Source organism: Doryrhamphus excisus, chromosome 13 (assembly GCF_030265055.1).
Source record: "Doryrhamphus excisus isolate RoL2022-K1 chromosome 13, RoL_Dexc_1.0, whole genome shotgun sequence".
NCBI classification, from domain to species: domain Eukaryota; kingdom Metazoa; phylum Chordata; class Actinopteri; order Syngnathiformes; family Syngnathidae; genus Doryrhamphus; species Doryrhamphus excisus.
In genome coordinates, this window is record NC_080478.1 from 176,092 (window position 1) to 192,662 (window position 16,571).

The following is a 16,571-nucleotide window of genomic DNA, read 5'->3' on the forward strand; positions in this document are numbered from 1 at the left end:
GCCAGGTGAACTGAAAAGATCCTATTTGAAGGTGACGCAGGCCAAACTAGACTCCAGCAAAAAGTGTCAAACAGCGCCCTCTGCTGTCAGGCAAGAGCAGAAACCATAAAAAGCTTACAGCACCTGGTATTCCCAGGCGGTCTCCCATCCAAGTACTAACCAGGCCCGCCCCTTCTTAGTTTCCGAGATCAGACGAGATCGGGCGTTTTCAGGGTAGTATGGCCGTAAGCTGCCAGGTCAACTGAAAAGATCCTATTTGAAGGTGACGCAGGCCAAACTAGACTCTGGCAAAAAGTGTCAAACAGCGCCCTTTGCTGTCAGGCAAAAGCAGAAAACATAAAAAGCTTACAGCTCCTGGTATTCCCAGGCGGTCTCCCATCCAAGTACTAACCAGGCCCGCCCCTGCTTAGCGTCCGAGATCGGGCGTTTTCAGGGTAGTATGGCCGTAAGCTGCCAGATCAACTGAAAAGATCCTATTTGAAGGTGACGCAGGCCAAACTAGACTCCAGCAAAAAGTGTCAAACAGCGCCCTCTGCTGTCAGGCAAGAGCAGAAACCATATAAAGCTTACAGCACCTGGTATTTCCAGGCGGTCTCCCATCCAAGTACTAACCAGGCCCGCCCCTGCTTAGCTTCCGAGATCGGACGAGATCGGGCTTTTTCAGGATAGTATGGCCGTAAGCTGCCAGATCAACTAAAAAGATCCTATTTGAAGGCGACGCAGGCCAAACTAGACTCTGGCAAAAAGTGTCAAACAGCGCCCTTTGCTGTCAGGCAAGAGCAGAAACCATAAAAAGCTTACAGCACCTGGTATTCCCAGGCGGTCTCCCATCCAAGTACTAACCAGGCCCGCCCCTACTTAGCTTCCGAGATCGGGCGTTTTCAGGGTAGTATGGCCGTAAGCTGCCAGGTGAACTGAAAAGATCCTATTTGAAGGTGACGCAGGCCAAACTAGACTCCAGCAAAAAGTGTCAAACAGCGCCCTCTGCTGTCAGGCAAGAGCAGAAACCATATAAAGCTTACAGCACCTGGTATTCCCAGGCGGTCTCCCATCCAAGTACTAACCAGGCCCGCCCCTGCTTAGCTTCCGAGATCGGACGAGATCGGGCTTTTTCAGGATAGTATGGCCGTAAGCTGCCAGATCAACTGAAAAGATCCTATTTGAAGGCGACGCAGGCCAAACTAGACTCTGGCAAAAAGTGTCAAACAGCGCCCTTTGCTGTCAGGCAAGAGCAGAAACCATAAAAAGCTTACAGCACCTGGTATTCCCAGGCGGTCTCCCATCCAAGTACTAACCAGGCCCGCCCCTGCTTAGCTTCCGAGATCGGGCGTTTTCAGGGTAGTATGGCCGTAAGCTGCCAGGTGAACTGAAAAGATCCTATTTGAAGGTGACGCAGGCCAAACTAGACTCCAGCAAAAAGTGTCAAACAGCGCCCTCTGCTGTCAGGCAAGAGCAGAAACCATAAAAAGCTTACAGCACCTGGTATTCCCAGGCGGTCTCCCATCCAAGTACTAACCAGGCCAGCCCCTGCTTACCTTCCGAGATCGGACGAGATCAGGCGTTTTAAGGGTAGTATGTCCGTAAGCTGCCAGGTCAACTGAAAAGATCCTATTTGAAGGTGATGCAGGCCAAACTAGACTCCAGCAAAAAGTGTCAAACAGCGCCCTCTGCTGTCAGGCAAGAGCAGAAACCATAAAAAGCTTACAGCACCTGGTATTCCCAGACGGTCTCCCATCCAAGTACTAACCAGGCCCGCCCCTGCTTAGCGTCCGAGATCGGGCGTTTTAAGGGTAGTTTGGCCGTAAGCTGCCAGGTCAACTGAAAAGATCCTATTTGAAGGCGACGCAGGCCAAACTAGACTCCAGCAAAAAGTGTCAAACAGCGCCCTCTGCTGTCAGGCATGAGCAGAAACCATAAAAGGCTTACAGCACCTGGTATTCCCAGGCGGTCTCCCATCCACGTACTAACCAGGCCCGCCTCTGCTTAGCTTCCGAGATCGGACGTTTTAAGGGTAGTATGGCCGTAAGCTGCCAGGTCAACTGAAAAGATCCTATTTGAAGGTGACGCAGGCCAAACTATACTCCAGCAAAAAGTGTCAAACATCACCCTCTGCTGTCAGGCAAGAGCAGAAACCATAAAAAGCTTACAGCACCTGGTATTCCCAGGCGGTCTCCCATCCAAGTACTAACCAGGCCCGACCCTGCTTAGTTTCCGAGATCAGACGAGATCGGGCGTTTTCAGGGTAGTATGGCCATAAGCTGCCAGGTCAACTGAAAAGATCCTATTTGAAGGTGACGCAGGCCAAACTAGACTCTGGCAAAAAGTGTCAAACAGCGCCCTTTGCTGTCAGGCAAGAGCAGAAACCATAAAAAGCTTACAGCTCCTGGTATTCCCAGGCGGTCTCCCATCCAAGTACTAACCAGGCCCGCCCCTGCTTAGCGTCCGAGATCGGGCGTTTTCAGGGTAGTATGGCCGTAAGCTGCCAGATCAACTGAAAAGATCCTATTTGAAGGTGACGCAGGCCAAACTAGACTCCAGCAAAAAGTGTCAAACAGCGCCCTCTGCTGTCAGGCAAGAGCAGAAACCATATAAAGCTTACAGCACCTGGTATTTCCAGGCGGTCTCCCATCCAAGTACTAACCAGGCCCGCCCCTGCTTAGCTTCCGAGATCGGACGAGATCGGGCTTTTTCAGGATAGTATGGCCGTAAGCTGCCAGATCAACTGAAAAGATCCTATTTGAAGGCGACGCAGGCCAAACTAGACTCTGGCAAAAAGTGTCAAACAGCGCCCTTTGCTGTCAGGCAAGAGCAGAAACCATAAAAAGCTTACAGCACCTGGTATTCCCAGGCGGTCTCCCATCCAAGTACTAACCAGGCCCGACCCTGCTTAGCTTCCGAGATCGGGCTTTTTCAGGGTAGTATGGCCGTAAGCTGCCAGGTGAACTGAAAAGATCCTATTTGAAGGTGACGCAGGCCAAACTAGACTCCAGCAAAAAGTGTCAAACAGCGCCCTCTGCTGTCAGGCAAGAGCAGAAACCATAAAAGGCTTACAGCACCTGGTATTCCCAGGCGGTCTCCCATCCAAGTACTAACCAGGCCCACCCCTGTTTAGCTTACGAGATCGGACGAGATCGGGCATTTTCAGGGTAGTATGACCGTAAGCTGCCAGATCAACTGAAAAGATCCTATTTGAAGGCGACGCAGGCCAAACTAGACTCCAGCAAAAAGTGTCAAACAGCGCCCTCTGCTGTCAGGCAAGAGCCGAAACCATAAAAGGCTTACAGCACCTGGTATTCCCAGGCGGTCTCTCATCCAAGTACTAACCAGGCCCGCCCCTGCTTAGCTTCCGAGATCGGACGATATCGGGCGTTTTCAGGGTAGTATGGACGTAAGCTGCCAGGGCAACTGAAAAGATCCTATTTGAAGGCGACGCAGGCCAAACTAGACTCCAGCAAAAAGTGTCAAACAGCGCCCTCTGCTTTCAGGCAAAAGCAGAAACCATAAAAAGCTTAGAGCACCTGGTATTCCTAGGCGGTTTCCCATCCAAGTACTAACCAGGCCCGCCCCTGCTTAGCTTCCGAGATCGGATGAGATCGGGCGTTTTCAGGGTAGTATGGCTGTAAGCTGCCAAGGCAACTAAAAAGATCCTATTTGAAGGCGACGCAGGCCAAACTAAACTCCAGCAAAAAGTGTCAAACAGCGCCCTCTGCTGTCAGGCAAGAGCAGAAACCATAAAAAGCTTACAGCACCTGGTATTCCCAGGCGGTCTCCCATCCAAGTACTAACCAGGCCCGCCCCTGCTTAGTTTCCGAGATCAGACGAGATCGGGCGTTTTCAGGGTAGTATGGCCGTAAGCTGCCAGGTCAACTGAAAAGATCCTATTTGAAGGTGACGCAGGCCAAACTAGACTCTGGCAAAAAGTGTCAAACAGCGCCCTTTGCTGTCAGGCAAAAGCAGAAAACATAAAAAGCTTACAGCTCCTGGTATTCCCAGGCGGTCTCCCATCCAAGTACTAACCAGGCCCGCCCCTGCTTAGCGTCCGAGATCGGGCGTTTTCAGGGTAGTATGGCCGTAAGCTGCCAGATCAACTGAAAAGATCCTATTTGAAGGTGACGCAGGCCAAACTAGACTCCAGCAAAAAGTGTCAAACAGCGCCCTCTGCTGTCAGGCAAGAGCAGAAACCATATAAAGCTTACAGCACCTGGTATTTCCAGGCGGTCTCCCATCCAAGTACTAACCAGGCCCGCCCCTGCTTAGCTTCCGAGATCGGACGAGATCGGGCTTTTTCAGGATAGTATGGCCGTAAGCTGCCAGATCAACTAAAAAGATCCTATTTGAAGGCGACGCAGGCCAAACTAGACTCTGGCAAAAAGTGTCAAACAGCGCCCTTTGCTGTCAGGCAAGAGCAGAAACCATAAAAAGCTTACAGCACCTGGTATTCCCAGGCGGTCTCCCATCCAAGTACTAACCAGGCCCGCCCCTACTTAGCTTCCGAGATCGGGCGTTTTCAGGGTAGTATGGCCGTAAGCTGCCAGGTGAACTGAAAAGATCCTATTTGAAGGTGACGCAGGCCAAACTAGACTCCAGCAAAAAGTGTCAAACAGCGCCCTCTGCTGTCAGGCAAGAGCAGAAACCATATAAAGCTTACAGCACCTGGTATTCCCAGGCGGTCTCCCATCCAAGTACTAACCAGGCCCGCCCCTGCTTAGCTTCCGAGATCGGACGAGATCGGGCTTTTTCAGGATAGTATGGCCGTAAGCTGCGAGATCAACTGAAAAGATCCTATTTGAAGGCGACGCAGGCCAAACTAGACTCTGGCAAAAAGTGTCAAACAGCGCCCTTTGCTGTCAGGCAAGAGCAGAAACCATAAAAAGCTTACAGCACCTGGTATTCCTAGGCGGTCTCCCATCCAAGTACTAACCAGGCCCGCCCCTGCTTAGCTTCCGAGATCGGGCGTTTTCAGGGTAGTATGGCCGTAAGCTGCCAGGTGAACTGAAAAGATCCTATTTGAAGGTGACGCAGGCCAAACTAGACTCCAGCAAAAAGTGTCAAACAGCGCCCTCTGCTGTCAGGCAAGAGCAGAAACCATAAAAAGCTTACAGCACCTGGTATTCCCAGGCGGTCTCCCATCCAAGTACTAACCAGGCCAGCCCCTGCTTACCTTCCGAGATCGGACGAGATCAGGCGTTTTAAGGGTAGTATGTCCGTAAGCTGCCAGGTCAACTGAAAAGATCCTATTTGAAGGTGATGCAGGCCAAACTAGACTCCAGCAAAAAGTGTCAAACAGCGCCCTCTGCTGTCAGGCAAGAGCAGAAACCATAAAAAGCTTACAGCACCTGGTATTCCCAGACGGTCTCCCATCCAAGTACTAACCAGGCCCGCCCCTGCTTAGCGCCCGAGATCGGGCGTTTTAAGGGTAGTTTGGCCGTAAGCTGCCAGGTCAACTGAAAAGATCCTATTTGAAGGCGACGCAGGCCAAACTAGACTCCAGCAAAAAGTGTCAAACAGCGCCCTCTGCTGTCAGGCATGAGCAGAAACCATAAAAGGCTTACAGCACCTGGTATTCCCAGGCGGTCTCCCATCCACGTACTAACCAGGCCCGCCTCTGCTTAGCTTCCGAGATCGGACGTTTTAAGGGTAGTATGGCCGTAAGCTGCCAGGTCAACTGAAAAGATCCTATTTGAAGGTGACGCAGGCCAAACTATACTCCAGCAAAAAGTGTCAAACATCACCCTCTGCTGTCAGGCAAGAGCAGAAACCATAAAAAGCTTACAGCACCTGGTATTCCCAGGCGGTCTCCCATCCAAGTACTAACCAGGCCCGACCCTGCTTAGTTTCCGAGATCAGACGAGATCGGGCGTTTTCAGGGTAGTATGGCCATAAGCTGCCAGGTCAACTGAAAAGATCCTATTTGAAGGTGACGCAGGCCAAACTAGACTCTGGCAAAAAGTGTCAAACAGCGCCCTTTGCTGTCAGGCAAGAGCAGAAACCATAAAAAGCTTACAGCTCCTGGTATTCCCAGGCGGTCTCCCATCCAAGTACTAACCAGGCCCGCCCCTGCTTAGCGTCCGAGATCGGGCGTTTTCAGGGTAGTATGGCCGTAAGCTGCCAGATCAACTGAAAAGATCCTATTTGAAGGTGACGCAGGCCAAACTAGACTCCAGCAAAAAGTGTCAAACAGCGCCCTCTGCTGTCAGGCAAGAGCAGAAACCATATAAAGCTTACAGCACCTGGTATTTCCAGGCGGTCTCCCATCCAAGTACTAACCAGGCCCGCCCCTGCTTAGCTTCCGAGATCGGACGAGATCGGGCTTTTTCAGGATAGTATGGCCGTAAGCTGCCAGATCAACTGAAAAGATCCTATTTGAAGGCGACGCAGGCCAAACTAGACTCTGGCAAAAAGTGTCAAACAGCGCCCTTTGCTGTCAGGCAAGAGCAGAAACCATAAAAAGCTTACAGCACCTGGTATTCCCAGGCGGTCTCCCATCCAAGTACTAACCAGGCCCGACCCTGCTTAGCTTCCGAGATCGGGCTTTTTCAGGGTAGTATGGCCGTAAGCTGCCAGGTGAACTGAAAAGATCCTATTTGAAGGTGACGCAGGCCAAACTAGACTCCAGCAAAAAGTGTCAAACAGCGCCCTCTGCTGTCAGGCAAGAGCAGAAACCATAAAAGGCTTACAGCACCTGGTATTCCCAGGCGGTCTCCCATCCAAGTACTAACCAGGCCCACCCCTGTTTAGCTTACGAGATCGGACGAGATCGGGCATTTTCAGGGTAGTATGACCGTAAGCTGCCAGATCAACTGAAAAGATCCTATTTGAAGGCGACGCAGGCCAAACTAGACTCCAGCAAAAAGTGTCAAACAGCGCCCTCTGCTGTCAGGCAAGAGCCGAAACCATAAAAGGCTTACAGCACCTGGTATTCCCAGGCGGTCTCTCATCCAAGTACTAACCAGGCCCGCCCCTGCTTAGCTTCCGAGATCGGACGATATCGGGCGTTTTCAGGGTAGTATGGCCGTAAGCTGCCAGGGCAACTGAAAAGATCCTATTTGAAGGCGACGCAGGCCAAACTAGACTCCAGCAAAAAGTGTCAAACAGCGCCCTCTGCTTTCAGGCAAAAGCAGAAACCATAAAAAGCTTAGAGCACCTGGTATTCCTAGGCGGTTTCCCATCCAAGTACTAACCAGGCCCGCCCCTGCTTAGCTTCCGAGATCGGATGAGATCGGGCGTTTTCAGGGTAGTATGGCTGTAAGCTGCCAAGGCAACTAAAAAGATCCTATTTGAAGGCGACGCAGGCCAAACTAAACTCCAGCAAAAAGTGTCAAACAGCGCCCTCTGCTGTCAGGCAAGAGCAGAAACCATAAAAAGCTTACAGCACCTGGTATTCCCAGGCGGTCTCCCATCCAAGTACTAACCAGGCCCGCCCCTGCTTAGTTTCCGAGATCAGACGAGATCGGGCGTTTTCAGGGTAGTATGGCCGTAAGCTGCCAGGTCAACTGAAAAGATCCTATTTGAAGGTGACGCAGGCCAAACTAGACTCTGGCAAAAAGTGTCAAACAGCGCCCTTTGCTGTCAGGCAAAAGCAGAAAACATAAAAAGCTTACAGCTCCTGGTATTCCCAGGCGGTCTCCCATCCAAGTACTAACCAGGCCCGCCCCTGCTTAGCGTCCGAGATCGGGCGTTTTCAGGGTAGTATGGCCGTAAGCTGCCAGATCAACTGAAAAGATCCTATTTGAAGGTGACGCAGGCCAAACTAGACTCCAGCAAAAAGTGTCAAACAGCGCCCTCTGCTGTCAGGCAAGAGCAGAAACCATATAAAGCTTACAGCACCTGGTATTTCCAGGCGGTCTCCCATCCAAGTACTAACCAGGCCCGCCCCTGCTTAGCTTCCGAGATCGGACGAGATCGGGCTTTTTCAGGATAGTATGGCCGTAAGCTGCCAGATCAACTAAAAAGATCCTATTTGAAGGCGACGCAGGCCAAACTAGACTCTGGCAAAAAGTGTCAAACAGCGCCCTTTGCTGTCAGGCAAGAGCAGAAACCATAAAAAGCTTACAGCACCTGGTATTCCCAGGCGGTCTCCCATCCAAGTACTAACCAGGCCCGCCCCTACTTAGCTTCCGAGATCGGGCGTTTTCAGGGTAGTATGGCCGTAAGCTGCCAGGTGAACTGAAAAGATCCTATTTGAAGGTGACGCAGGCCAAACTAGACTCCAGCAAAAAGTGTCAAACAGCGCCCTCTGCTGTCAGGCAAGAGCAGAAACCATATAAAGCTTACAGCACCTGGTATTCCCAGGCGGTCTCCCATCCAAGTACTAACCAGGCCCGCCCCTGCTTAGCTTCCGAGATCGGACGAGATCGGGCTTTTTCAGGATAGTATGGCCGTAAGCTGCGAGATCAACTGAAAAGATCCTATTTGAAGGCGACGCAGGCCAAACTAGACTCTGGCAAAAAGTGTCAAACAGCGCCCTTTGCTGTCAGGCAAGAGCAGAAACCATAAAAAGCTTACAGCACCTGGTATTCCCAGGCGGTCTCCCATCCAAGTACTAACCAGGCCCGCCCCTGCTTAGCTTCCGAGATCGGGCGTTTTCAGGGTAGTATGGCCGTAAGCTGCCAGGTGAACTGAAAAGATCCTATTTGAAGGTGACGCAGGCCAAACTAGACTCCAGCAAAAAGTGTCAAACAGCGCCCTCTGCTGTCAGGCAAGAGCAGAAACCATAAAAAGCTTACAGCACCTGGTATTCCCAGGCGGTCTCCCATCCAAGTACTAACCAGGCCAGCCCCTGCTTACCTTCCGAGATCGGACGAGATCAGGCGTTTTAAGGGTAGTATGTCCGTAAGCTGCCAGGTCAACTGAAAAGATCCTATTTGAAGGTGATGCAGGCCAAACTAGACTCCAGCAAAAAGTGTCAAACAGCGCCCTCTGCTGTCAGGCAAGAGCAGAAACCATAAAAAGCTTACAGCACCTGGTATTCCCAGACGGTCTCCCATCCAAGTACTAACCAGGCCCGCCCCTGCTTAGCGTCCGAGATCGGGCGTTTTAAGGGTAGTTTGGCCGTAAGCTGCCAGGTCAACTGAAAAGATCCTATTTGAAGGCGACGCAGGCCAAACTAGACTCCAGCAAAAAGTGTCAAACAGCGCCCTCTGCTGTCAGGCATGAGCAGAAACCATAAAAGGCTTACAGCACCTGGTATTCCCAGGCGGTCTCCCATCCACGTACTAACCAGGCCCGCCTCTGCTTAGCTTCCGAGATCGGACGTTTTAAGGGTAGTATGGCCGTAAGCTGCCAGGTCAACTGAAAAGATCCTATTTGAAGGTGACGCAGGCCAAACTATACTCCAGCAAAAAGTGTCAAACATCACCCTCTGCTGTCAGGCAAGAGCAGAAACCATAAAAAGCTTACAGCACCTGGTATTCCCAGGCGGTCTCCCATCCAAGTACTAACCAGGCCCGACCCTGCTTAGTTTCCGAGATCAGACGAGATCGGGCGTTTTCAGGGTAGTATGGCCATAAGCTGCCAGGTCAACTGAAAAGATCCTATTTGAAGGTGACGCAGGCCAAACTAGACTCTGGCAAAAAGTGTCAAACAGCGCCCTTTGCTGTCAGGCAAGAGCAGAAACCATAAAAAGCTTACAGCTCCTGGTATTCCCAGGCGGTCTCCCATCCAAGTACTAACCAGGCCCGCCCCTGCTTAGCGTCCGAGATCGGGCGTTTTCAGGGTAGTATGGCCGTAAGCTGCCAGATCAACTGAAAAGATCCTATTTGAAGGTGACGCAGGCCAAACTAGACTCCAGCAAAAAGTGTCAAACAGCGCCCTCTGCTGTCAGGCAAGAGCAGAAACCATATAAAGCTTACAGCACCTGGTATTTCCAGGCGGTCTCCCATCCAAGTACTAACCAGGCCCGCCCCTGCTTAGCTTCCGAGATCGGACGAGATCGGGCTTTTTCAGGATAGTATGGCCGTAAGCTGCCAGATCAACTGAAAAGATCCTATTTGAAGGCGACGCAGGCCAAACTAGACTCTGGCAAAAAGTGTCAAACAGCGCCCTTTGCTGTCAGGCAAGAGCAGAAACCATAAAAAGCTTACAGCACCTGGTATTCCCAGGCGGTCTCCCATCCAAGTACTAACCAGGCCCGACCCTGCTTAGCTTCCGAGATCGGGCTTTTTCAGGGTAGTATGGCCGTAAGCTGCCAGGTGAACTGAAAAGATCCTATTTGAAGGTGACGCAGGCCAAACTAGACTCCAGCAAAAAGTGTCAAACAGCGCCCTCTGCTGTCAGGCAAGAGCAGAAACCATAAAAGGCTTACAGCACCTGGTATTCCCAGGCGGTCTCCCATCCAAGTACTAACCAGGCCCACCCCTGTTTAGCTTACGAGATCGGACGAGATCGGGCATTTTCAGGGTAGTATGACCGTAAGCTGCCAGATCAACTGAAAAGATCCTATTTGAAGGCGACGCAGGCCAAACTAGACTCCAGCAAAAAGTGTCAAACAGCGCCCTCTGCTGTCAGGCAAGAGCCGAAACCATAAAAGGCTTACAGCACCTGGTATTCCCAGGCGGTCTCTCATCCAAGTACTAACCAGGCCCGCCCCTGCTTAGCTTCCGAGATCGGACGATATCGGGCGTTTTCAGGGTAGTATGGCCGTAAGCTGCCAGGGCAACTGAAAAGATCCTATTTGAAGGCGACGCAGGCCAAACTAGACTCCAGCAAAAAGTGTCAAACAGCGCCCTCTGCTTTCAGGCAAAAGCAGAAACCATAAAAAGCTTAGAGCACCTGGTATTCCTAGGCGGTTTCCCATCCAAGTACTAACCAGGCCCGCCCCTGCTTAGCTTCCGAGATCGGACGAGATCGGGCTTTTTCAGGATAGTATGGCCGTAAGCTGCCAGATCAACTAAAAAGATCCTATTTGAAGGCGACGCAGGCCAAACTAGACTCTGGCAAAAAGTGTCAAACAGCGCCCTTTGCTGTCAGGCAAGAGCAGAAACCATAAAAAGCTTACAGCACCTGGTATTCCCAGGCGGTCTCCCATCCAAGTACTAACCAGGCCCGCCCCTACTTAGCTTCCGAGATCGGGCGTTTTCAGGGTAGTATGGCCGTAAGCTGCCAGGTGAACTGAAAAGATCCTATTTGAAGGTGACGCAGGCCAAACTAGACTCCAGCAAAAAGTGTCAAACAGCGCCCTCTGCTGTCAGGCAAGAGCAGAAACCATATAAAGCTTACAGCACCTGGTATTCCCAGGCGGTCTCCCATCCAAGTACTAACCAGGCCCGCCCCTGCTTAGCTTCCGAGATCGGACGAGATCGGGCTTTTTCAGGATAGTATGGCCGTAAGCTGCGAGATCAACTGAAAAGATCCTATTTGAAGGCGACGCAGGCCAAACTAGACTCTGGCAAAAAGTGTCAAACAGCGCCCTTTGCTGTCAGGCAAGAGCAGAAACCATAAAAAGCTTACAGCACCTGGTATTCCCAGGCGGTCTCCCATCCAAGTACTAACCAGGCCCGCCCCTGCTTAGCTTCCGAGATCGGGCGTTTTCAGGGTAGTATGGCCGTAAGCTGCCAGGTGAACTGAAAAGATCCTATTTGAAGGTGACGCAGGCCAAACTAGACTCCAGCAAAAAGTGTCAAACAGCGCCCTCTGCTGTCAGGCATGAGCAGAAACCATAAAAGGCTTACAGCACCTGGTATTCCCAGGCGGTCTCCCATCCACGTACTAACCAGGCCCGCCTCTGCTTAGCTTCCGAGATCGGACGTTTTAAGGGTAGTATGGCCGTAAGCTGCCAGGTCAACTGAAAAGATCCTATTTGAAGGTGACGCAGGCCAAACTATACTCCAGCAAAAAGTGTCAAACATCACCCTCTGCTGTCAGGCAAGAGCAGAAACCATAAAAAGCTTACAGCACCTGGTATTCCCAGGCGGTCTCCCATCCAAGTACTAACCAGGCCCGACCCTGCTTAGTTTCCGAGATCAGACGAGATCGGGCGTTTTCAGGGTAGTATGGCCATAAGCTGCCAGGTCAACTGAAAAGATCCTATTTGAAGGTGACGCAGGCCAAACTAGACTCTGGCAAAAAGTGTCAAACAGCGCCCTTTGCTGTCAGGCAAGAGCAGAAACCATAAAAAGCTTACAGCTCCTGGTATTCCCAGGCGGTCTCCCATCCAAGTACTAACCAGGCCCGCCCCTGCTTAGCGTCCGAGATCGGGCGTTTTCAGGGTAGTATGGCCGTAAGCTGCCAGATCAACTGAAAAGATCCTATTTGAAGGTGACGCAGGCCAAACTAGACTCCAGCAAAAAGTGTCAAACAGCGCCCTCTGCTGTCAGGCAAGAGCAGAAACCATATAAAGCTTACAGCACCTGGTATTTCCAGGCGGTCTCCCATCCAAGTACTAACCAGGCCCGCCCCTGCTTAGCTTCCGAGATCGGACGAGATCGGGCTTTTTCAGGATAGTATGGCCGTAAGCTGCCAGATCAACTGAAAAGATCCTATTTGAAGGCGACGCAGGCCAAACTAGACTCTGGCAAAAAGTGTCAAACAGCGCCCTTTGCTGTCAGGCAAGAGCAGAAACCATAAAAAGCTTACAGCACCTGGTATTCCCAGGCGGTCTCCCATCCAAGTACTAACCAGGCCCGACCCTGCTTAGCTTCCGAGATCGGGCTTTTTCAGGGTAGTATGGCCGTAAGCTGCCAGGTGAACTGAAAAGATCCTATTTGAAGGTGACGCAGGCCAAACTAGACTCCAGCAAAAAGTGTCAAACAGCGCCCTCTGCTGTCAGGCAAGAGCAGAAACCATAAAAGGCTTACAGCACCTGGTATTCCCAGGCGGTCTCCCATCCAAGTACTAACCAGGCCCACCCCTGTTTAGCTTACGAGATCGGACGAGATCGGGCATTTTCAGGGTAGTATGACCGTAAGCTGCCAGATCAACTGAAAAGATCCTATTTGAAGGCGACGCAGGCCAAACTAGACTCCAGCAAAAAGTGTCAAACAGCGCCCTCTGCTGTCAGGCAAGAGCCGAAACCATAAAAGGCTTACAGCACCTGGTATTCCCAGGCGGTCTCTCATCCAAGTACTAACCAGGCCCGCCCCTGCTTAGCTTCCGAGATCGGACGATATCGGGCGTTTTCAGGGTAGTATGGCCGTAAGCTGCCAGGGCAACTGAAAAGATCCTATTTGAAGGCGACGCAGGCCAAACTAGACTCCAGCAAAAAGTGTCAAACAGCGCCCTCTGCTTTCAGGCAAAAGCAGAAACCATAAAAAGCTTAGAGCACCTGGTATTCCTAGGCGGTTTCCCATCCAAGTACTAACCAGGCCCGCCCCTGCTTAGCTTCCGAGATCGGATGAGATCGGGCGTTTTCAGGGTAGTATGGCTGTAAGCTGCCAAGGCAACTAAAAAGATCCTATTTGAAGGCGACGCAGGCCAAACTAAACTCCAGCAAAAAGTGTCAAACAGCGCCCTCTGCTGTCAGGCAAGAGCAGAAACCATATAAAGCTTACAGCACCTGGTATTCCCAGGCGGTCTCCCATCCAAGTACTAACCAGGCCCGCCCCTGCTTAGCTTCCGAGATCGGACGAGATCGGGCTTTTTCAGGATAGTATGGCCGTAAGCTGCGAGATCAACTGAAAAGATCCTATTTGAAGGCGACGCAGGCCAAACTAGACTCTGGCAAAAAGTGTCAAACAGCGCCCTTTGCTGTCAGGCAAGAGCAGAAACCATAAAAAGCTTACAGCACCTGGTATTCCCAGGCGGTCTCCCATCCAAGTACTAACCAGGCCCGCCCCTGCTTAGCTTCCGAGATCGGGCGTTTTCAGGGTAGTATGGCCGTAAGCTGCCAGGTGAACTGAAAAGATCCTATTTGAAGGTGACGCAGGCCAAACTAGACTCCAGCAAAAAGTGTCAAACAGCGCCCTCTGCTGTCAGGCAAGAGCAGAAACCATAAAAAGCTTACAACACCTGGTATTCCCAGGCGGTCTCCCATCCAAGTACTAACCAGGCCAGCCCCTGCTTACCTTCCGAGATCGGACGAGATCAGGCGTTTTAAGGGTAGTATGTCCGTAAGCTGCCAGGTCAACTGAAAAGATCCTATTTGAAGGTGATGCAGGCCAAACTAGACTCCAGCAAAAAGTGTCAAACAGCGCCCTCTGCTGTCAGGCAAGAGCAGAAACCATAAAAAGCTTACAGCACCTGGTATTCCCAGACGGTCTCCCATCCAAGTACTAACCAGGCCCGCCCCTGCTTAGCGTCCGAGATCGGGCGTTTTAAGGGTAGTTTGGCCGTAAGCTGCCAGGTCAACTGAAAAGATCCTATTTGAAGGCGACGCAGGCCAAACTAGACTCCAGCAAAAAGTGTCAAACAGCGCCCTCTGCTGTCAGGCATGAGCAGAAACCATAAAAGGCTTACAGCACCTGGTATTCCCAGGCGGTCTCCCATCCACGTACTAACCAGGCCCGCCTCTGCTTAGCTTCCGAGATCGGACGTTTTAAGGGTAGTATGGCCGTAAGCTGCCAGGTCAACTGAAAAGATCCTATTTGAAGGTGACGCAGGCCAAACTATACTCCAGCAAAAAGTGTCAAACATCACCCTCTGCTGTCAGGCAAGAGCAGAAACCATAAAAAGCTTACAGCACCTGGTATTCCCAGGCGGTCTCCCATCCAAGTACTAACCAGGCCCGACCCTGCTTAGTTTCCGAGATCAGACGAGATCGGGCGTTTTCAGGGTAGTATGGCCATAAGCTGCCAGGTCAACTGAAAAGATCCTATTTGAAGGTGACGCAGGCCAAACTAGACTCTGGCAAAAAGTGTCAAACAGCGCCCTTTGCTGTCAGGCAAGAGCAGAAACCATAAAAAGCTTACAGCTCCTGGTATTCCCAGGCGGTCTCCCATCCAAGTACTAACCAGGCCCGCCCCTGCTTAGCGTCCGAGATCGGGCGTTTTCAGGGTAGTATGGCCGTAAGCTGCCAGATCAACTGAAAAGATCCTATTTGAAGGTGACGCAGGCCAAACTAGACTCCAGCAAAAAGTGTCAAACAGCGCCCTCTGCTGTCAGGCAAGAGCAGAAACCATATAAAGCTTACAGCACCTGGTATTTCCAGGCGGTCTCCCATCCAAGTACTAACCAGGCCCGCCCCTGCTTAGCTTCCGAGATCGGACGAGATCGGGATTTTTCAGGATAGTATGGCCGTAAGCTGCCAGATCAACTGAAAAGATCCTATTTGAAGGCGACGCAGGCCAAACTAGACTCTGGCAAAAAGTGTCAAACAGCGCCCTTTGCTGTCAGGCAAGAGCAGAAACCATAAAAAGCTTACAGCACCTGGTATTCCCAGGCGGTCTCCCATCCAAGTACTAACCAGGCCCGACCCTGCTTAGCTTCCGAGATCGGGCTTTTTCAGGGTAGTATGGCCGTAAGCTGCCAGGTGAACTGAAAAGATCCTATTTGAAGGTGACGCAGGCCAAACTAGACTCCAGCAAAAAGTGTCAAACAGCGCCCTCTGCTGTCAGGCAAGAGCAGAAACCATAAAAGGCTTACAGCACCTGGTATTCCCAGGCGGTCTCCCATCCAAGTACTAACCAGGCCCACCCCTGTTTAGCTTACGAGATCGGACGAGATCGGGCATTTTCAGGGTAGTATGACCGTAAGCTGCCAGATCAACTGAAAAGATCCTATTTGAAGGCGACGCAGGCCAAACTAGACTCCAGCAAAAAGTGTCAAACAGCGCCCTCTGCTGTCAGGCAAGAGCCGAAACCATAAAAGGCTTACAGCACCTGGTATTCCCAGGCGGTCTCTCATCCAAGTACTAACCAGGCCCGCCCCTGCTTAGCTTCCGAGATCGGACGATATCGGGCGTTTTCAGGGTAGTATGGCCGTAAGCTGCCAGGGCAACTGAAAAGATCCTATTTGAAGGCGACGCAGGCCAAACTAGACTCCAGCAAAAAGTGTCAAACAGCGCCCTCTGCTTTCAGGCAAAAGCAGAAACCATAAAAAGCTTAGAGCACCTGGTATTCCTAGGCGGTTTCCCATCCAAGTACTAACCAGGCCCGCCCCTGCTTAGCTTCCGAGATCGGATGAGATCGGGCGTTTTCAGGGTAGTATGGCTGTAAGCTGCCAAGGCAACTGAAAAGATCCTATTTGAAGGCGACGCAGGCCAAACTAAACTCCAGCAAAAAGTGTCAAACAGCGCCCTCTGCTGTCAGGCAAGAGCAGAAACCATAAAAAGCTTACAGCACCTGGTATTCCCAGGCGGTCTCCCATCCAAGTACTAACCAGGCCAGCCCCTGCTTAGCTTCCGAGATCGGACGAGATCGGGCGTTTTCAGGGTAGTATGGCCGTAAGCTTTAAGGGCAACTGAAAAAATCTTATTTGAAGGCGACGCAGGCCAAACTAGACTCCAGCAAAAAGTGTCAAACAGCGCCCTCTGCTGTCAGGCAAGAGCAGAAACCATAAAAAGCTTACAGCACCTGGTATTCCCAGGCGGTCTCCCATCCAAGTACTAACCAGGCCCGCCCCTGCTTTGCTTCCGAGATCGGACGAGATCGGGCGTTTTCAGGGTAGTATGGCCGTAAGCTTTAAGGGCAACTGAAAAA

At 51.5% G+C, this 16,571-nt stretch overlaps 41 non-coding genes and 32 pseudogenes across 41 annotated transcripts; all 73 read right to left on the reverse strand.

The window, feature by feature from the left end:
• Window positions 1–111: 111 nt before the first annotated feature.
• LOC131099063 (5S ribosomal RNA) lies at window positions 112–230 on the reverse strand. Its single transcript, XR_009117903.1, has one exon. It is a non-coding gene; the product is annotated as a 5S ribosomal RNA (ribosomal RNA).
• A 112-nt stretch (window positions 231–342) lies between these two features.
• LOC131141665 (5S ribosomal RNA) lies at window positions 343–451 on the reverse strand (annotated as a pseudogene).
• A 112-nt stretch (window positions 452–563) lies between these two features.
• Window positions 564–682, reverse strand: LOC131099269 (5S ribosomal RNA). The gene has a single exon (XR_009118104.1). It is a non-coding gene; the product is annotated as a 5S ribosomal RNA (ribosomal RNA).
• Window positions 683–794: 112 nt separating this feature from the next.
• On the reverse strand, window positions 795–903 carry LOC131101254 (5S ribosomal RNA; annotated as a pseudogene).
• Window positions 904–1,015: 112 nt separating this feature from the next.
• Window positions 1,016–1,134, reverse strand: LOC131097829 (5S ribosomal RNA). The gene has a single exon (XR_009116719.1). It is a non-coding gene; the product is annotated as a 5S ribosomal RNA (ribosomal RNA).
• A 112-nt stretch (window positions 1,135–1,246) lies between these two features.
• On the reverse strand, window positions 1,247–1,355 carry LOC131100390 (5S ribosomal RNA; annotated as a pseudogene).
• Window positions 1,356–1,467: 112 nt separating this feature from the next.
• On the reverse strand, window positions 1,468–1,586 carry LOC131100061 (5S ribosomal RNA). Its single transcript, XR_009118828.1, has one exon. It is a non-coding gene; the product is annotated as a 5S ribosomal RNA (ribosomal RNA).
• A 112-nt stretch (window positions 1,587–1,698) lies between these two features.
• LOC131142257 (5S ribosomal RNA) lies at window positions 1,699–1,807 on the reverse strand (annotated as a pseudogene).
• A 112-nt stretch (window positions 1,808–1,919) lies between these two features.
• Window positions 1,920–2,028, reverse strand: LOC131142490 (5S ribosomal RNA; annotated as a pseudogene).
• A 112-nt stretch (window positions 2,029–2,140) lies between these two features.
• On the reverse strand, window positions 2,141–2,259 carry LOC131143081 (5S ribosomal RNA). The gene has a single exon (XR_009133136.1). It is a non-coding gene; the product is annotated as a 5S ribosomal RNA (ribosomal RNA).
• Window positions 2,260–2,371: 112 nt separating this feature from the next.
• Window positions 2,372–2,480, reverse strand: LOC131141666 (5S ribosomal RNA; annotated as a pseudogene).
• A 112-nt stretch (window positions 2,481–2,592) lies between these two features.
• On the reverse strand, window positions 2,593–2,711 carry LOC131099270 (5S ribosomal RNA). The gene has a single exon (XR_009118105.1). It is a non-coding gene; the product is annotated as a 5S ribosomal RNA (ribosomal RNA).
• Window positions 2,712–2,823: 112 nt separating this feature from the next.
• Window positions 2,824–2,932, reverse strand: LOC131100997 (5S ribosomal RNA; annotated as a pseudogene).
• Window positions 2,933–3,044: 112 nt separating this feature from the next.
• Window positions 3,045–3,163, reverse strand: LOC131098519 (5S ribosomal RNA). Its single transcript, XR_009117388.1, has one exon. It is a non-coding gene; the product is annotated as a 5S ribosomal RNA (ribosomal RNA).
• Window positions 3,164–3,275: 112 nt separating this feature from the next.
• Window positions 3,276–3,394, reverse strand: LOC131100284 (5S ribosomal RNA). Its single transcript, XR_009119042.1, has one exon. It is a non-coding gene; the product is annotated as a 5S ribosomal RNA (ribosomal RNA).
• Window positions 3,395–3,506: 112 nt separating this feature from the next.
• LOC131099086 (5S ribosomal RNA) lies at window positions 3,507–3,625 on the reverse strand. Its single transcript, XR_009117925.1, has one exon. It is a non-coding gene; the product is annotated as a 5S ribosomal RNA (ribosomal RNA).
• A 112-nt stretch (window positions 3,626–3,737) lies between these two features.
• On the reverse strand, window positions 3,738–3,856 carry LOC131097393 (5S ribosomal RNA). Its single transcript, XR_009116301.1, has one exon. It is a non-coding gene; the product is annotated as a 5S ribosomal RNA (ribosomal RNA).
• Window positions 3,857–3,968: 112 nt separating this feature from the next.
• Window positions 3,969–4,077, reverse strand: LOC131141667 (5S ribosomal RNA; annotated as a pseudogene).
• Window positions 4,078–4,189: 112 nt separating this feature from the next.
• On the reverse strand, window positions 4,190–4,308 carry LOC131099271 (5S ribosomal RNA). Its single transcript, XR_009118106.1, has one exon. It is a non-coding gene; the product is annotated as a 5S ribosomal RNA (ribosomal RNA).
• A 112-nt stretch (window positions 4,309–4,420) lies between these two features.
• On the reverse strand, window positions 4,421–4,529 carry LOC131101255 (5S ribosomal RNA; annotated as a pseudogene).
• Window positions 4,530–4,641: 112 nt separating this feature from the next.
• On the reverse strand, window positions 4,642–4,760 carry LOC131097830 (5S ribosomal RNA). The gene has a single exon (XR_009116720.1). It is a non-coding gene; the product is annotated as a 5S ribosomal RNA (ribosomal RNA).
• A 112-nt stretch (window positions 4,761–4,872) lies between these two features.
• LOC131101220 (5S ribosomal RNA) lies at window positions 4,873–4,981 on the reverse strand (annotated as a pseudogene).
• A 112-nt stretch (window positions 4,982–5,093) lies between these two features.
• On the reverse strand, window positions 5,094–5,212 carry LOC131100062 (5S ribosomal RNA). Its single transcript, XR_009118829.1, has one exon. It is a non-coding gene; the product is annotated as a 5S ribosomal RNA (ribosomal RNA).
• A 112-nt stretch (window positions 5,213–5,324) lies between these two features.
• On the reverse strand, window positions 5,325–5,433 carry LOC131142446 (5S ribosomal RNA; annotated as a pseudogene).
• A 112-nt stretch (window positions 5,434–5,545) lies between these two features.
• LOC131142491 (5S ribosomal RNA) lies at window positions 5,546–5,654 on the reverse strand (annotated as a pseudogene).
• A 112-nt stretch (window positions 5,655–5,766) lies between these two features.
• On the reverse strand, window positions 5,767–5,885 carry LOC131143082 (5S ribosomal RNA). Its single transcript, XR_009133137.1, has one exon. It is a non-coding gene; the product is annotated as a 5S ribosomal RNA (ribosomal RNA).
• Window positions 5,886–5,997: 112 nt separating this feature from the next.
• Window positions 5,998–6,106, reverse strand: LOC131141668 (5S ribosomal RNA; annotated as a pseudogene).
• A 112-nt stretch (window positions 6,107–6,218) lies between these two features.
• On the reverse strand, window positions 6,219–6,337 carry LOC131099273 (5S ribosomal RNA). Its single transcript, XR_009118107.1, has one exon. It is a non-coding gene; the product is annotated as a 5S ribosomal RNA (ribosomal RNA).
• Window positions 6,338–6,449: 112 nt separating this feature from the next.
• LOC131100998 (5S ribosomal RNA) lies at window positions 6,450–6,558 on the reverse strand (annotated as a pseudogene).
• A 112-nt stretch (window positions 6,559–6,670) lies between these two features.
• Window positions 6,671–6,789, reverse strand: LOC131098520 (5S ribosomal RNA). Its single transcript, XR_009117389.1, has one exon. It is a non-coding gene; the product is annotated as a 5S ribosomal RNA (ribosomal RNA).
• A 112-nt stretch (window positions 6,790–6,901) lies between these two features.
• Window positions 6,902–7,020, reverse strand: LOC131099527 (5S ribosomal RNA). Its single transcript, XR_009118354.1, has one exon. It is a non-coding gene; the product is annotated as a 5S ribosomal RNA (ribosomal RNA).
• Window positions 7,021–7,132: 112 nt separating this feature from the next.
• LOC131099088 (5S ribosomal RNA) lies at window positions 7,133–7,251 on the reverse strand. The gene has a single exon (XR_009117926.1). It is a non-coding gene; the product is annotated as a 5S ribosomal RNA (ribosomal RNA).
• Window positions 7,252–7,363: 112 nt separating this feature from the next.
• Window positions 7,364–7,482, reverse strand: LOC131097394 (5S ribosomal RNA). Its single transcript, XR_009116302.1, has one exon. It is a non-coding gene; the product is annotated as a 5S ribosomal RNA (ribosomal RNA).
• A 112-nt stretch (window positions 7,483–7,594) lies between these two features.
• On the reverse strand, window positions 7,595–7,703 carry LOC131141669 (5S ribosomal RNA; annotated as a pseudogene).
• A 112-nt stretch (window positions 7,704–7,815) lies between these two features.
• On the reverse strand, window positions 7,816–7,934 carry LOC131099274 (5S ribosomal RNA). Its single transcript, XR_009118108.1, has one exon. It is a non-coding gene; the product is annotated as a 5S ribosomal RNA (ribosomal RNA).
• A 112-nt stretch (window positions 7,935–8,046) lies between these two features.
• LOC131101256 (5S ribosomal RNA) lies at window positions 8,047–8,155 on the reverse strand (annotated as a pseudogene).
• Window positions 8,156–8,267: 112 nt separating this feature from the next.
• Window positions 8,268–8,386, reverse strand: LOC131097831 (5S ribosomal RNA). Its single transcript, XR_009116721.1, has one exon. It is a non-coding gene; the product is annotated as a 5S ribosomal RNA (ribosomal RNA).
• Window positions 8,387–8,498: 112 nt separating this feature from the next.
• LOC131100391 (5S ribosomal RNA) lies at window positions 8,499–8,607 on the reverse strand (annotated as a pseudogene).
• A 112-nt stretch (window positions 8,608–8,719) lies between these two features.
• LOC131100063 (5S ribosomal RNA) lies at window positions 8,720–8,838 on the reverse strand. Its single transcript, XR_009118830.1, has one exon. It is a non-coding gene; the product is annotated as a 5S ribosomal RNA (ribosomal RNA).
• Window positions 8,839–8,950: 112 nt separating this feature from the next.
• Window positions 8,951–9,059, reverse strand: LOC131142258 (5S ribosomal RNA; annotated as a pseudogene).
• Window positions 9,060–9,171: 112 nt separating this feature from the next.
• Window positions 9,172–9,280, reverse strand: LOC131142492 (5S ribosomal RNA; annotated as a pseudogene).
• A 112-nt stretch (window positions 9,281–9,392) lies between these two features.
• Window positions 9,393–9,511, reverse strand: LOC131143083 (5S ribosomal RNA). Its single transcript, XR_009133138.1, has one exon. It is a non-coding gene; the product is annotated as a 5S ribosomal RNA (ribosomal RNA).
• Window positions 9,512–9,623: 112 nt separating this feature from the next.
• On the reverse strand, window positions 9,624–9,732 carry LOC131141671 (5S ribosomal RNA; annotated as a pseudogene).
• Window positions 9,733–9,844: 112 nt separating this feature from the next.
• Window positions 9,845–9,963, reverse strand: LOC131099275 (5S ribosomal RNA). Its single transcript, XR_009118109.1, has one exon. It is a non-coding gene; the product is annotated as a 5S ribosomal RNA (ribosomal RNA).
• Window positions 9,964–10,075: 112 nt separating this feature from the next.
• On the reverse strand, window positions 10,076–10,184 carry LOC131100999 (5S ribosomal RNA; annotated as a pseudogene).
• A 112-nt stretch (window positions 10,185–10,296) lies between these two features.
• Window positions 10,297–10,415, reverse strand: LOC131098521 (5S ribosomal RNA). The gene has a single exon (XR_009117390.1). It is a non-coding gene; the product is annotated as a 5S ribosomal RNA (ribosomal RNA).
• A 112-nt stretch (window positions 10,416–10,527) lies between these two features.
• LOC131099528 (5S ribosomal RNA) lies at window positions 10,528–10,646 on the reverse strand. The gene has a single exon (XR_009118355.1). It is a non-coding gene; the product is annotated as a 5S ribosomal RNA (ribosomal RNA).
• A 112-nt stretch (window positions 10,647–10,758) lies between these two features.
• Window positions 10,759–10,877, reverse strand: LOC131100884 (5S ribosomal RNA; annotated as a pseudogene).
• A 112-nt stretch (window positions 10,878–10,989) lies between these two features.
• On the reverse strand, window positions 10,990–11,098 carry LOC131101258 (5S ribosomal RNA; annotated as a pseudogene).
• A 112-nt stretch (window positions 11,099–11,210) lies between these two features.
• On the reverse strand, window positions 11,211–11,329 carry LOC131097832 (5S ribosomal RNA). The gene has a single exon (XR_009116722.1). It is a non-coding gene; the product is annotated as a 5S ribosomal RNA (ribosomal RNA).
• Window positions 11,330–11,441: 112 nt separating this feature from the next.
• LOC131100392 (5S ribosomal RNA) lies at window positions 11,442–11,550 on the reverse strand (annotated as a pseudogene).
• Window positions 11,551–11,662: 112 nt separating this feature from the next.
• Window positions 11,663–11,771, reverse strand: LOC131142493 (5S ribosomal RNA; annotated as a pseudogene).
• A 112-nt stretch (window positions 11,772–11,883) lies between these two features.
• LOC131143085 (5S ribosomal RNA) lies at window positions 11,884–12,002 on the reverse strand. The gene has a single exon (XR_009133140.1). It is a non-coding gene; the product is annotated as a 5S ribosomal RNA (ribosomal RNA).
• Window positions 12,003–12,114: 112 nt separating this feature from the next.
• LOC131141672 (5S ribosomal RNA) lies at window positions 12,115–12,223 on the reverse strand (annotated as a pseudogene).
• A 112-nt stretch (window positions 12,224–12,335) lies between these two features.
• On the reverse strand, window positions 12,336–12,454 carry LOC131099276 (5S ribosomal RNA). Its single transcript, XR_009118110.1, has one exon. It is a non-coding gene; the product is annotated as a 5S ribosomal RNA (ribosomal RNA).
• A 112-nt stretch (window positions 12,455–12,566) lies between these two features.
• On the reverse strand, window positions 12,567–12,675 carry LOC131101000 (5S ribosomal RNA; annotated as a pseudogene).
• A 112-nt stretch (window positions 12,676–12,787) lies between these two features.
• LOC131098522 (5S ribosomal RNA) lies at window positions 12,788–12,906 on the reverse strand. The gene has a single exon (XR_009117391.1). It is a non-coding gene; the product is annotated as a 5S ribosomal RNA (ribosomal RNA).
• A 112-nt stretch (window positions 12,907–13,018) lies between these two features.
• Window positions 13,019–13,137, reverse strand: LOC131099529 (5S ribosomal RNA). Its single transcript, XR_009118356.1, has one exon. It is a non-coding gene; the product is annotated as a 5S ribosomal RNA (ribosomal RNA).
• A 112-nt stretch (window positions 13,138–13,249) lies between these two features.
• Window positions 13,250–13,368, reverse strand: LOC131099089 (5S ribosomal RNA). The gene has a single exon (XR_009117927.1). It is a non-coding gene; the product is annotated as a 5S ribosomal RNA (ribosomal RNA).
• A 112-nt stretch (window positions 13,369–13,480) lies between these two features.
• Window positions 13,481–13,599, reverse strand: LOC131097833 (5S ribosomal RNA). Its single transcript, XR_009116723.1, has one exon. It is a non-coding gene; the product is annotated as a 5S ribosomal RNA (ribosomal RNA).
• Window positions 13,600–13,711: 112 nt separating this feature from the next.
• On the reverse strand, window positions 13,712–13,820 carry LOC131100393 (5S ribosomal RNA; annotated as a pseudogene).
• A 112-nt stretch (window positions 13,821–13,932) lies between these two features.
• On the reverse strand, window positions 13,933–14,051 carry LOC131100289 (5S ribosomal RNA). The gene has a single exon (XR_009119046.1). It is a non-coding gene; the product is annotated as a 5S ribosomal RNA (ribosomal RNA).
• A 112-nt stretch (window positions 14,052–14,163) lies between these two features.
• LOC131142259 (5S ribosomal RNA) lies at window positions 14,164–14,272 on the reverse strand (annotated as a pseudogene).
• Window positions 14,273–14,384: 112 nt separating this feature from the next.
• Window positions 14,385–14,493, reverse strand: LOC131142494 (5S ribosomal RNA; annotated as a pseudogene).
• Window positions 14,494–14,605: 112 nt separating this feature from the next.
• On the reverse strand, window positions 14,606–14,724 carry LOC131143086 (5S ribosomal RNA). Its single transcript, XR_009133141.1, has one exon. It is a non-coding gene; the product is annotated as a 5S ribosomal RNA (ribosomal RNA).
• A 112-nt stretch (window positions 14,725–14,836) lies between these two features.
• LOC131141673 (5S ribosomal RNA) lies at window positions 14,837–14,945 on the reverse strand (annotated as a pseudogene).
• Window positions 14,946–15,057: 112 nt separating this feature from the next.
• Window positions 15,058–15,176, reverse strand: LOC131099452 (5S ribosomal RNA). Its single transcript, XR_009118285.1, has one exon. It is a non-coding gene; the product is annotated as a 5S ribosomal RNA (ribosomal RNA).
• Window positions 15,177–15,288: 112 nt separating this feature from the next.
• LOC131101001 (5S ribosomal RNA) lies at window positions 15,289–15,397 on the reverse strand (annotated as a pseudogene).
• A 112-nt stretch (window positions 15,398–15,509) lies between these two features.
• LOC131098523 (5S ribosomal RNA) lies at window positions 15,510–15,628 on the reverse strand. Its single transcript, XR_009117392.1, has one exon. It is a non-coding gene; the product is annotated as a 5S ribosomal RNA (ribosomal RNA).
• A 112-nt stretch (window positions 15,629–15,740) lies between these two features.
• On the reverse strand, window positions 15,741–15,859 carry LOC131099530 (5S ribosomal RNA). Its single transcript, XR_009118357.1, has one exon. It is a non-coding gene; the product is annotated as a 5S ribosomal RNA (ribosomal RNA).
• Window positions 15,860–15,971: 112 nt separating this feature from the next.
• On the reverse strand, window positions 15,972–16,090 carry LOC131099090 (5S ribosomal RNA). Its single transcript, XR_009117928.1, has one exon. It is a non-coding gene; the product is annotated as a 5S ribosomal RNA (ribosomal RNA).
• A 112-nt stretch (window positions 16,091–16,202) lies between these two features.
• Window positions 16,203–16,321, reverse strand: LOC131142620 (5S ribosomal RNA). Its single transcript, XR_009132692.1, has one exon. It is a non-coding gene; the product is annotated as a 5S ribosomal RNA (ribosomal RNA).
• A 112-nt stretch (window positions 16,322–16,433) lies between these two features.
• Window positions 16,434–16,552, reverse strand: LOC131142706 (5S ribosomal RNA). Its single transcript, XR_009132775.1, has one exon. It is a non-coding gene; the product is annotated as a 5S ribosomal RNA (ribosomal RNA).
• Window positions 16,553–16,571: the final 19 nt, after the last annotated feature.